General features: G+C 49.0%; 1 protein-coding gene across 1 annotated transcript in view; it reads right to left on the bottom strand.

Annotated features, from left to right (window-relative positions):
* MAML3 (mastermind like transcriptional coactivator 3) overlaps positions 1-12,042 on the bottom strand; it is a 388,367-nt gene that overhangs the window by 14,336 nt on the left and 361,989 nt on the right. The window lies entirely within an intron of this gene.

The raw sequence follows: 12,042 nt of genomic DNA, 5'->3' as shown, positions 1-12,042 counted from the left end.
CAACTAAGCATAACCAATGGACCCAGACACCAGGGGGGTGAGGGCATGAGTGGGAGGGTAGGAGGGCAATGGGGGGGGGGGATAAGGACACATATATAATATCTTAATCAATAAAGAAAAAAAAGAAAATAAACTGTGTATAAGTGGACCTGTGCGGTTCAAATTTGTGTTGCTCAAGGGCCAACTATAATTGTGACATCTGAAAGCTTCGATAAATGTAAAAAAAAAAAAATCCTGTTAGTGAGAGTTGTCGATGGTGCGAAGTGGAAACCTGTCACACTGCCCAAAGACACATAATCTCCCAACATCTTCAAAAACAGATGAGTCTCACATGTCTGGGATAATTTAAAGGCGGGGGGGGGGGGGGTTTGAATTGGGTATCTATAATTATGTGCCGGTCATTCAAATGATGGCAACTTTTGAGCATTGATCCTTAAGGGATAGGAAGTAAAGGGGTAGAGACCTATTCACACACAGTGCAAGCTACTACTTGAGATCGTGCTGAGTGGGGAAGTCTGTAACAGCTGACAGTGTAGACGAGTGGGGAAAATGCTCACTGGAAGTGTCGGTGTAAGACCAAAACATTCAGTTTGCAGACACTGCCTTTCCTGTTCATTCTACCAGGCACACCTGGGAATGGCAAGTATTGTCTGAATGTTCCGCAGAAATGTTCCTTTCAGTTCATTCAAGTTTCTAGTAATTAATCCCGACTCTACCACCCAAACAACCAACAAAACAAAATAAAACAAAACTCCATTACTCCGCTCACCTGGGAAATACGAACCCAGGAAGCTCTGGTTAGTTAGTGCAGTGGCCCAGGTCACACGGTTAATCAATGGAAGAAGCAGAACCAGAACACCGCTCCTGAGTCTGAGCGCATATTGTTTCCACTAGCACAGGCCTTTCCCAGGCCACAGGTCCACGCTGCCACGCATGCACTTAAGAGCTGCCTGCAGACAAAACAGACAGCGTGTCTCCCAGAAGCGTCCTGTGTTCTATTGTTTGAATGCAAGTGTCACGGCTGAAGTTAATAAAATTTGCCTTTCTGTATTTTGTCTGTACACAGACAATGATTAGGCAGAGGACGATGCGACTCTATGTTAAAAAGACCTTATACTAAAAAATGCCAGGAACCTTCACGCTACCGGTTTACTTGACTCCTGAAGGGACCAAGATATTTGACTTTCCTTTGCTCCCAATGTTTACTACCTGCTTTCTAAGCTCTTCCCGTAGCTAAAGCTATTTCTTCCCACCTTTAGAAACAAAGGGCTAAATGACTACTTAACACTTAAACAAATTCACACTGAAGGACAGTTAACCAATCAGCAAAAATACAGATATATGGGGCTTACCCGCGCCCCCCCTCCCCCCCCCGTGTATTTCACTATATTTATTTCCCAGTTTTGATAAAGAGGAGAGAGTTGGCAAGAAAATGAGACCCAAGGGAAGATAAAGTTTTCTTCAGCTTGATTTTATGAGAGGGCTGGTCTGGGCAGGCCCTGTTTATTTTTGCACACTTTGAGATATTCTTGTCCTGTGACCTGCCCGGGAAGCTGGGGCGCATGCTCAGAAGTGGTACGTAGTGACTTGTTGCTTTCTCAGCCTAGCCACGGTGAGGATGACGCTGATACATCCAACTACTTTTGGCCCCTGTCTCCCGGTGCCAAAAATACATACTTCGGAAGCACAGTGGGGGCCCTGGCCACAGTTGGTTAGAGCATCATCTGGACATGCCAAGGTTGTGGGTTTGATTCCCGGGTCAGGGCACATACAAGAAGCAACCAATGAATGCATAAATAAGTGCAACAACAAACTGATGTTTCTCTCTCTCACTAAAAATCAATCAATAAAAAATTTGTTTTTTCTAAAAAGCAGAGTGGGGAAAAAAACCCTTTTCAAAAGAATAGTTAGGTTATTACTCCCCAGGATTATATATTTCCCTAAATGATTCCCTCCCCAAAATTTTGTCTTCAGGTTTCTCGCTGAAGGCCTGAAGACCGAGAGGCAGGAGGGCTATCTGCATTTTTAAAGGCTTGCCTTCCCAACGAAGCCTTGTGGACCTAGGTAATTACCGCTTTAAGACTCTCCCAACCAGCTCTGCTGCATTCAGGGGCTGGCCAGACTCAGGTGTGCATTGCAGAGCGAGAAGACTCACCAAGTGACTCACCTTACACAGTGAGCTGGCTGAGGCCATTAACTGTTTCATATTACATGGTGGCTTTTAACCTCCAGGCTAAGAGGGCTTGGTGAGCAATCGCCTGTCACATTTCAGGACTTCATGCCACCGCTCTTGTTTCTAAGGTGGACACACAGTGTGTGCGCAGTTAGAGAAAACCAGGCGGAGCTTTCCTCACCAGGACTGTCATGCCTTGAAGCCAAATGATGCAGTATTTTTAGTTTTAATTACGGGGCTTGCTCTCCACCCCATCCCCCCACCAAACGACCTCCCTCATTCAGTCTCTCCCTGCCAGCAATCCAAATGGTGACATTGATCTTCATTACTCCCCAAACCTTTCACTCTTCCGTAAAATAAGGGGGGGGGGGAGGGGCAATAAAAACCAGTGAAGCTGTTTTCCATATCTTTTCTCCCGCAGGGAAAAGATCTTAGCTATTTTCTAAGGGCCGGGGAGAGGTAGGAGGTGTAAAAAAACACACCCCACCTCTCCCGAAGAGGCAGTTTTCTCCTTCAAAAGACAGCTGTGGTAAAAATATCTCCCAAGAGCAGCCAGCTGTTTATTTATAAACCTGTGCGCAGGGAAGCTTTCTTCCTCTGAAGTGTTTTCAAGAACACGCCTCGTGTTTGGGTGAGCGGGGCCAGGGAGGCTGGCGGTGAGCCAAAGACTGCTGGCTCCTGAGCCGGGGGCTCACAAAAGGCTGATGCGACTGGGACGATGGCACTTGGTGGCGAACTGGCTTGAGGATGGACGCCCAGGGCTTCAGCCTTTTCCAGGCGGTCCTGGCGGGCGGGGGAGGGGGACGACACACAAGGCACAGCTGCTGTTCTGCCGATGGCCCAGCAGATGGTGGTGTCCGCCCGGTGCGCAAGCCCGGCCCGCGGCGCGCCGCCGCCCCGCCCGCCGCCCGCAGATGGCTTAATCAGGCCCGCCCCTCCCCCCCGCCCCGCCCGCGCGGCCGGCGCGGCGAGCGGAGCCAGGCAGTCAAGTGTTACTGCTACAGCAGGTAGCCTGGCAACTGCGAGCATAATACCGAGCAGATGGTGTTCGCACGGCGTGATGGACATCACACACGACAGCCTGAGACAATCCAGGAATTCCCTGGCGACTCGAGGCCCTCTTTACACAAAATGAGTTCTCTCTCCGTGGCCGTGTATCTCTGGGGTGATCGCCCCCCTCTCTCCCACTGACACCGAACTGGTTTCTTATTACCGACTTTTCTTCCAGCCCGAGCGAGGGGAGGGAGACGGCAGGGGGTGGGGAGGGGAAGGCCGTGGAAAGAAACGGAAGGGCTGGGAGCGGGAGGAGACGGTGCGGGGCGGTGGGGACCCGAGAGGTGGGGGGAGAGCGGCGTCCACTAGACCCCGGGAGGGCCGTCCGAGAGGGACGGGGTTCCCGCAGCCTGGGGTGCACAGAGCCGGCGCGGAGAGGCGCGCCTCCGCCGGCTGTGCAATCGCGTGTCCCACGAGCAGCCTAAATGAAATTTAGGATTTTCCTTAAAAAGTCCCCAGGGGCGTAATTTAGCCTCTCTGCTGGAGCCTCTCTGCTGACAAGTCCTTAGGGGCTCTAAGAAGTCAGGAGTGGGGCCCGCGCGCTCCCGGGGGGCCGGCAAACGCCGCTCGGCGCGGGCGTCCCTAACAAAGGAGCCGCGGAGGTGGCCGGGCGCGGGCGGGCGACGCGGGGCGGGCGAGCTGCCCGGGGCCGCCAGGTTCGCCGCCCGCAGGCGTTCGGGGCGCATTTCCCAGCTTCCGCGGCACCGCGTGTGCCAGGGGCTGGGAAGGCAGTGTGAGTGCAGGGCTTGGGGGTTGGGAGGGGGTGGAAGAGCATTATTTTTGTAGGAAGAAGTAATAATAGATCAATACAGAACAAAAAAGATGTCCCAGAAAAAAAAAAATCCGTGCTTTTCACACACACTGAACTGGATCAAGTAATTAAATAAAAATAAATCCATTCCAAACGGAATTTTGCCCAGAGTCTATACAGCAAAAGAATTCTATGTTCAACCTCTCACCAGTGTCCCCTGCAAAGGTATTATTCAAGTTTTAAGTTTGGCGGAAGCTAACGTTCATACCCCCTCCCCCCTTACACACACACACACACACACACACACACACACACACACACAATTTGCTGGGAGAGTTCAGCAGTTTCACATCTGAGAGCAGCTTAGGAGGAATCCACCTGGGGCTGCATGGAGGCACCTGGCTGTGACTCCCAGGGCTCAAGGTGGTGAACGGGCAGGCTGAGGCTCGGGATGGCATCTGACCTTTGGGTATTAGTCCCTAGGCCTTCAAATGAAAATCATATTCCTAAGACTTCTCCTTGACAGTGGAAGCTTTGAGATGAAAGAGTTAATGAAACCCTATGGAAAGTTAATGGCTAAGAAGGGAGAGAACAATAATGGGAACAATAATGAGCTAACTCAGGGGTTCCCAAAGTCAGGTTCCAGGATCTGCAGCATTAGCATCATCTGGGAGACAGTTAGAAATGCAAATTCTCAGGCTCCACCCTAGGTATACCCAACCACAACTCCTGGAGCTGTTTTAACAACCCCTCCAGGTAATCACCATGACCCACAGTTTGAGAATCACTTGGGCAAATAATCCTGGTTTATAAAGACTGACTGTAGCATGGGGCTTCCCAGCTCCATGTGCCCTGATGAGATAGCAAATCCTGCATTTTCCAAAGCAAGTCAGGGTGCTGAGTTGCTTAGATTTCTATTGCAGCGTCTTCTGCATTTGGAACAAAATGCTCAAATTTCCAGAGGGCTGCTCAGGCAATGCAAACCCAAGAATTCTGAAAGGAGCCATGGCCATGCGTCTTCCTTGAAGGCCAGGCTTCCTGCTGCCCTGCTGTGAGGCTGGGGAGCAGCCAGGACTGAGGAAGGGTGAGGTCAGTATACTCGCTTGCTCAGTGAGGAAGCATCAACCTCATTAGACTTCCTGTCCCATGGTCTGAACTAAGGTAGAACTATGGGAAGCTCTGATTGGAGGAAAGTCCCTCTGGTTGGAAAAGGTTCTTCAAACACGGAGAGCACAGAGGCAGCAACAAAAGAAAACAACTAAACACTTATGGGGCACCTACTATAGGCAAAGTACTCTGCTAGGTGCATTTGCCTCCATAATTAAACTCATTTACTGACTAAAAAAACCCCAAGCCTCGGAGAGGTTAAGGAACTTGTCTGGTGTCCCCAGCTGGTGGTGGTGTCTTTGGGATTCGGACCTTTTCACTGACCATAACATGCATCTGGTCTAAATTGAGCAGACCACCCAAGAAGACTCTGGAGTAAAAAGAAATGAGAAGGGGGTTGGAGGGGCGGGGGAAGGGAGAGGAATGGGCTTAGAATTAAAAGGTAGAAACTCTATTGGGATCAAAGGGTGAAACTGAAAGAGCACCAAAATATGTCATTTTTATATGCTGCTTGGTACCCCAAGTTAGGATGCCTCTGTGCTCTGAACTTTGACATTTAAAGAAAGGGCACAAGATAGCCCATTCAACCATAAATGGAAGGAAGGAAGAAATAAAATAAAACCTTAGAATTGCCTTTGAAGTTGATCAATTGTCAGGGCAGAAGCTTGGTTTCAGGATGGTGGTTTCTTTTACAGAATTTCTTTGACCGGACCAATTTCTCACTGTGGGTTACGGAGAGTTGCTTACAATGAACTCATAGCAGAGCCCCAACAGGAACTGCCCCGTAGAAATCCCTCTGTTTCAGCAGATTATTAAAGAAGGTCGGATAAAAAGGTTTGTTTTATGATGTGTGGTGGTTGTATCCCCAAGACGACTGCGTTTTGAGACAGTTTAGCAATTTAGGAAGCTTATCACTAAAATGGCAGTGTCTTGGGGCCCAGTGCTCAGCCTGCTGCATGGGTTTAGTGGTTCTGTGTTCATCCTCTAAGAAGGAGCCCCATACACTGGGGGACCCAACAGGCCTGGGTAGATACTCAGCTCCATCAAGCGACTGGCCCACCCTGACCATAACACATCGCTTGTTGTTATTACTGTTGTTGCTATAGCCTCTTGAACATGCAGCTCTGGAAAGTCAGGGTGAGGGAAGTTATGCTTCTAGCTCTAGGGGAGCTCCTAAGACAGTCAGGACTAAGACTTGAAACTTGCTTTTCTTTCTAGGCTTCAGTGAGCAGAATGGAGTTCCTATCTAGACATTGAATCGTTTAAAAAGTGCATGTTTTGTCGCCGTAACCGGTTTGGCTCAGTGGGTAGAGCGTCGGCCTGCAGACTGAAGGGTCCCAGGTTCGATTCTGGTCAAGGGCATGTACCTTGGTTGCGGGCACATCCCCAGTAGGGGGTGTGCAGGAGGCAGCATATCGATATTTCTCTCTCATCGATGTTTCTAACTCTCTATCCCTCTCCTTTCTTCTCTGTAAAAAATCAATAAAATATATTTAAAAAAAATAAAAAGTGCATGTTTTGCTGATTTCCCCCCTGATCACTGAAAAAATTTGAAAACTTGGCATAAAAGTATGAAGAAAGAAAAGGCAATATTCATTTTTAATGTTCAAAGGCAACAATGTTAATATTTTGATGTTTTTGTATTTACTCCCAGCCTTGCCTAGCCCCAACGCAATAATATATTTTCCATGCTTATGATCATGGTTTATACATGATTGTTTCTTACAAAATAATGTAAGAAAGGTAGAAAGTTCCAACTTTCCAAATGCTTACAAGTTACAGTTTTCTCATAGGTTAATTTGTGCAAGGTCTGTAGTTTTGTTTTTTTTAATGTTTTCTAACATTTAGCACAGTTGCAACAGAAGAGATATTTGCTTAATGGAGCTGACGAATTGGCTATGATGAATGCTAGCCTATCCCAGCATCATGTATGCCTGGGGAGGAGAAAAAAGATGGCCCTACAATGGACTGCTTCTCTGAGCTGCCAAATGTAGCCTCTGCTGAAGGGTTAAAGTTTGCAGGCCAGTGCAAGCTGTGAGAGTGCCATCAGCCACAGGAAGGTCAGGCTTCAAGGACTTTCTTGGGGGTAGAAACAACAAAAATACCATTTGTCCTCACCAGTGCTTTGAACAAAGTTACTGTTGGTCCCTCCAGTGGCAGAACAGCTTGGAGAGGTATGCTTTTCCTCTGCCTTTGACGTAAATTATAGAGCCCTTTGGATTCCGTTGCTGCGGTTAATTCCTCTACCAAAGCAACTCTAAATTGGTTAAAAGTTCAATAGTGTGCAACAATAGGAGCCTGATTAAATAAATGATGGTCCATCCATACCATGAGTACTAGGCAGCCAATAAAATCACTCTTTCTCAGACTATCTAATCACGTAGAAAAAAAAGCTTACAACATATAGTTAAGAGGAGAGAAAAAAGCAGTTTCTAAATCAGTCGTCACAGAATAATCAAGTTAGACAAGGATTACAAGCGATTTTTATTGTTATCCTCTTTCAGTTTTTCTTTTATGAACATATTAATTTAAATAATTACTTAAAAAATGTGTGCTCTAAAACAATAAAGGCTTTAAATTGCTAAAAGGAAGGAAGGAAAAAAGGAAGGAAGGAAGGAAAGATAAAGGGCCTATTTGCTTATTTGCTAGTTCCTGAGCAGCCAATGGCTTCTTTGCAGAGGAGGAGGCACAAACCACTCCTGGGGCTAGGGAGACAGCAGAGCATAGGGACCCGGCGGTAGAAGCACTTCTGTGCTGGGGAGGGACTGAAGGCTCTCAGAGGAAGGGATGCTTCATGGCTCAGAGGGACAAGAGGGGACTGGCTTCTAGAGCAGAGGGATAGAGTGACCAAAGACTTGAATACATCATACCCTGGAATTCCATTTCTAAGGACTCATCTCATGGACATATTCACAGCTTTGTGCAAAGACATATCCTGACTAGCTTGAATGACTTTGACTAGCAAAAAATCAACAACAACTTAAATGGCCAACATTTAGAGGATTCACTAAACAATAACTTATCTTCCCCCAAAATAAACCCAACAAAAACCCAAACCTCATTAAGAGCACTTAGTCTAAACAGTCATGGAATAGAGCCTATTGAGTTCAAAAGGGTCCTGGTTGTGTCTGGGACTGGGACTGTTTCCACCTGAGCCCACCTAGGCTCTGGAGTGTGCAACAGACATCCTTACATGCAGTTCTCTGGAGATTTCAAGACCTGAACCCACTGGGTTTGGCTACAGGTTCAGAAACTAGGCCACCTTTTCACTGCTTCACCCAACAACTCCCAAGTCCCAGAGGCGGCCCTGAAGGGCATGACCATAGTCCAAGAATTCTCCGGTCCGCCCGGGCAGGCTGCCCTTTGCCCCACCACCCTGCCTTCTGTGTTATTTTTCTCCAAGTCTAGGCTGGAAACCACAGCGTGGCCGGAACCAGCCCAACCCTTAGCGTGGAAGAACTAGGGAACCAGTGAAAACCATCACTCATCTGCACAGGCTGCCTTCCCCGCAGGGGTGTAGGAAAACCCCAGCCCCAGGGGCTGCCAGACCTGCCCCTCAGAGGTGGGGCGGCAACTGCCCACATCCCAGTGGCCGCTGTCAGGACACATGGACTGCAAGAGGTTTGCCAGCGGATGCAAGAATTGGGTTTTCCCCCATCTGCTTGCTGCCTTTCTTTCCTTGATTTAAAAACCAGGAGGCGTCTCAGCTGTCTTTAGGCCAGCTGCTGGGAAGAGTTTCTCCCAAGCTACTGTTCCCCCAAATCGTGCCTTTCTCTTTTATCGCCTCCCCGCCCCCTCTGATGAAGTCATCACAGCAAAGATTACATAACGGATGCAGAGGCCTATCTTGTGTTATACTGGGAGCCAGGCCAATGTTTCCATTTATAGACAAGAGCCCACCACACTGCCAAGTGGAGTGCTCTGTTGCAACCACTACAAGGCAGGACGAAAGGAAGGCAAGTCGGAGCCCAAGGGCGCTGCCTCCATCATTGCCATCCTCTCCGCAGCCTGGGCAGGTGGCTGGGGGCCGAGGGCACTGGCTGCCTGGGAAGAGACTTTTCTAAGAAGCTCTCAGCCCCCTGCTCTCCCCGCATAGCAGATGATGCTTTCAGAGGGGGTGGGGGTCCATGTCAGCCTGCTCTGCTGGCTTTCTGACCTGGTTTCTGACTGCGGAACCTACCCGTCTGTGGGCCACCTCGTGTGATCCCACCAAAGCTCAGAGAGGAGGGCTGAGCCCCCCACACTCCTGAGAGCAGATCAGGCAGCAGTGGTGGGGGGTGGTGTGAGGGCCCAGGAATCCGGGGAGGGCATAAGAAAGCAGGAGAAAAAGAAATAACAAGAAATCTGGATTGGAACTTTACATATTTAGAGATTTTGACTGAGAACCCAGATTCTTAGAGGAAGTGAGTCTAGGAGAGGGGCTCACAGAGGGTCAGGGTGGGTGGGGATGGGGGTCCATCAGACCCTGGACCTCACATCAGAAACATCCTTGAGTTTAAATTTTCTTCAAACAAGGTTTTACATAGAGTCACGGAGAAACGCTGATAGGATTGAAAGATACATTCTAATCCAGCTTTAAGCTGTGCCCTGTTCCAAGACCAGACCAAGTCCATTATGGTTAATATTCTAAGTCCCTTTGTTTATCTTGCAAAGGGTACAATGACACTGTGTTGTAACATTACTCTCTTTTTTTTATTGGCATTTGTTCATTTTCTAAATCTGCCTGGTAGCTTAAAAAAGCAGAAGGGGCCCAGGTCCTCTGCTACCCTTGAGAAGAGTTGGGGACAAACTGGAATAAAAATGGCCCTAAAAGAACCACGGACTTCAGAGAGGTCCCTGGGCTGCACTGGCGCTGCCGTGAACACAGCACCTGACAACACACACACACACACACACACACTCACACACACTCACACTCAGACACACACACACACTCACACACACTCACACACACTCACACTCAGACACACACACACACTCACACACACTCAGACACACACACACACTCACACACACACACTCACTAACACACACTCACACACTCACACTCAGACACACACACACTCACACACTCACACTCAGACACACACACACTCACACATACACACACACTCACTAACACACACTCACACTCACACAGTCACACACTCACACTCAGACACACACACACACACACACACACACAGAGCGACCTGGTAAAGGAATCAGGAAGCAATCAGAAGTCATCCTCTCCACAGTCTCACACTTCTCGCCCCTTTCACCTGCACTTCTGTCAGGTAGAGTGCTTCCACACAGCAAGTGCTCAGAGATGCTGGCTCTTGTTATCGCCAATATTAATAATAATGAGGAAACCAGAAACCTTTTGTGGGGCCTATAGCTTCAGTTCATATTTTGTTCTTTCTTAATGCTCAAATCAGTTCCTCAGCCTTAAGAAGGAAAATGCCCATTTACAAGCCTTTTGCTGAGGATAAACATTAGGTGGATGGCTGCATATGGAACCAGACCCTAGAACTAAGGTGAAACTGAGGGAAGCTTTCATTTCAGCGAGGACTAACTCCACTCCTATTGACAACAGGGATATGGGCTTTCTAAGGTGGGGGTGATATGCCAAATACCCCTCTAAAAGCATAAATATTTTTGCTTAAATATCTGGGATGTACCACCAATTTCCTACTACTTTCTACCAGAAGCTAAAACCAAGTCTGACCTCCTTACCATGACAGCACCTCAAATGCCCACCCTTCCCCACTTTCTCCCAAAGCTCCTTGTGCTAATTTCCCCCTAGCTAGCCGACCTAACACCCCCTTCTTATGCTTCCTGGATCTGGGCGAGCACCCTGACAGCGTCCACGTGACTCGGACACGCTCTCCACCTCAGACCGCTCGCCTCCTTTAAAAGCGCTCACAATGACCACTTCTCTCAGCGTTGAGTGCTCGAAGGAGGTTACAATCCGGGCAGGAGGTCGGGCTGATTGATGCTGGAGCAGGACAGAGGCGCTCACCTGCCGCTCAGGCTGTTTATCAACCGAGAAAGCGTCTGCAGCACTGAGGAGCAGCGTTCCTGTCTTCCTCACCTCTCCACCGTCTCTCCAATATCACAGTCTCCCGTCCCGGGTCCCACCAATTACTCTGCTTGTGCCCTTGTGTCTCTTCCCCTCTTCATCCTCCCCTACCTTAAGAACAGACAGTTTCTCAGTCGCAGGGGTGAAATCCTTCCCAAGGAAACCAAACCTTTTCTGAAAGCTGACATTAGATACGAAAGGCTGGAAACCTGCTGAGGAGGGGGAGGCTGGGACAGGAACCTGTAAATGGAACTTTGGGTCTGTCTCAGGTCCCCATTATGTGACCCGGGAAAGCCCGAGAGAGTGAGAGTCCCTTCTGCGTTTGCTTTGGGTTCTCAGGTATAGTTTTTGCTGAAGGTCACTTTTGAACAAGGCCCCGTGATTCACGGCTAGAAGCATGTTAAAGAGGCTGACAAGGCCATTCTTTCATCCCTGTTTTGATGTAGTTGTTGAGAATTCCCAAGGAGAGAAGTCACTGGGTCCCCTCAGTCGGGGTCAGCCCCCAGGGAGTGGACATCCACGTACAGTGTGCTGAGAGACGTCTCATGCCGCGGAGGGGCCACCCCCACAGCACAGAGCCTCGCCACCATCACCGTGGAGATATCTGGGGCTGCAGCGGGCCTCGGTCACTGTCAGCACTGCCCACAGGCTTCTTGGGGACAGAGCCTCAATGTATCCTGCCATGAGGTGCACACACCCTGGGTAGGATTCACATTCTGCTCAGGGACCCAGTTAAGGAAGGGTGCCTAGCTTAGTACAATAAACTGCCAAGGCTGCTAACCCAATAGAAGCGCAGGGAGCTGGTGTAAGAACACGGGCTTATGCCTGTCACTGGAGGCTGACAGTCCGGCACAGCCCTTCCCGGCATTTTCAGTTTCAGTCTCCAGGTCTTAGAGT

This window comes from Myotis nattereri (genome assembly GCF_964212035.1).
Source record: "Myotis nattereri genome assembly, chromosome: 5".
Taxonomy (NCBI): Eukaryota; Metazoa; Chordata; class Mammalia; order Chiroptera; family Vespertilionidae; genus Myotis; species Myotis nattereri.
Note: the sequence above shows the minus strand (reverse complement) of the source record. Positions and strands in the feature narration are given on the sequence as shown.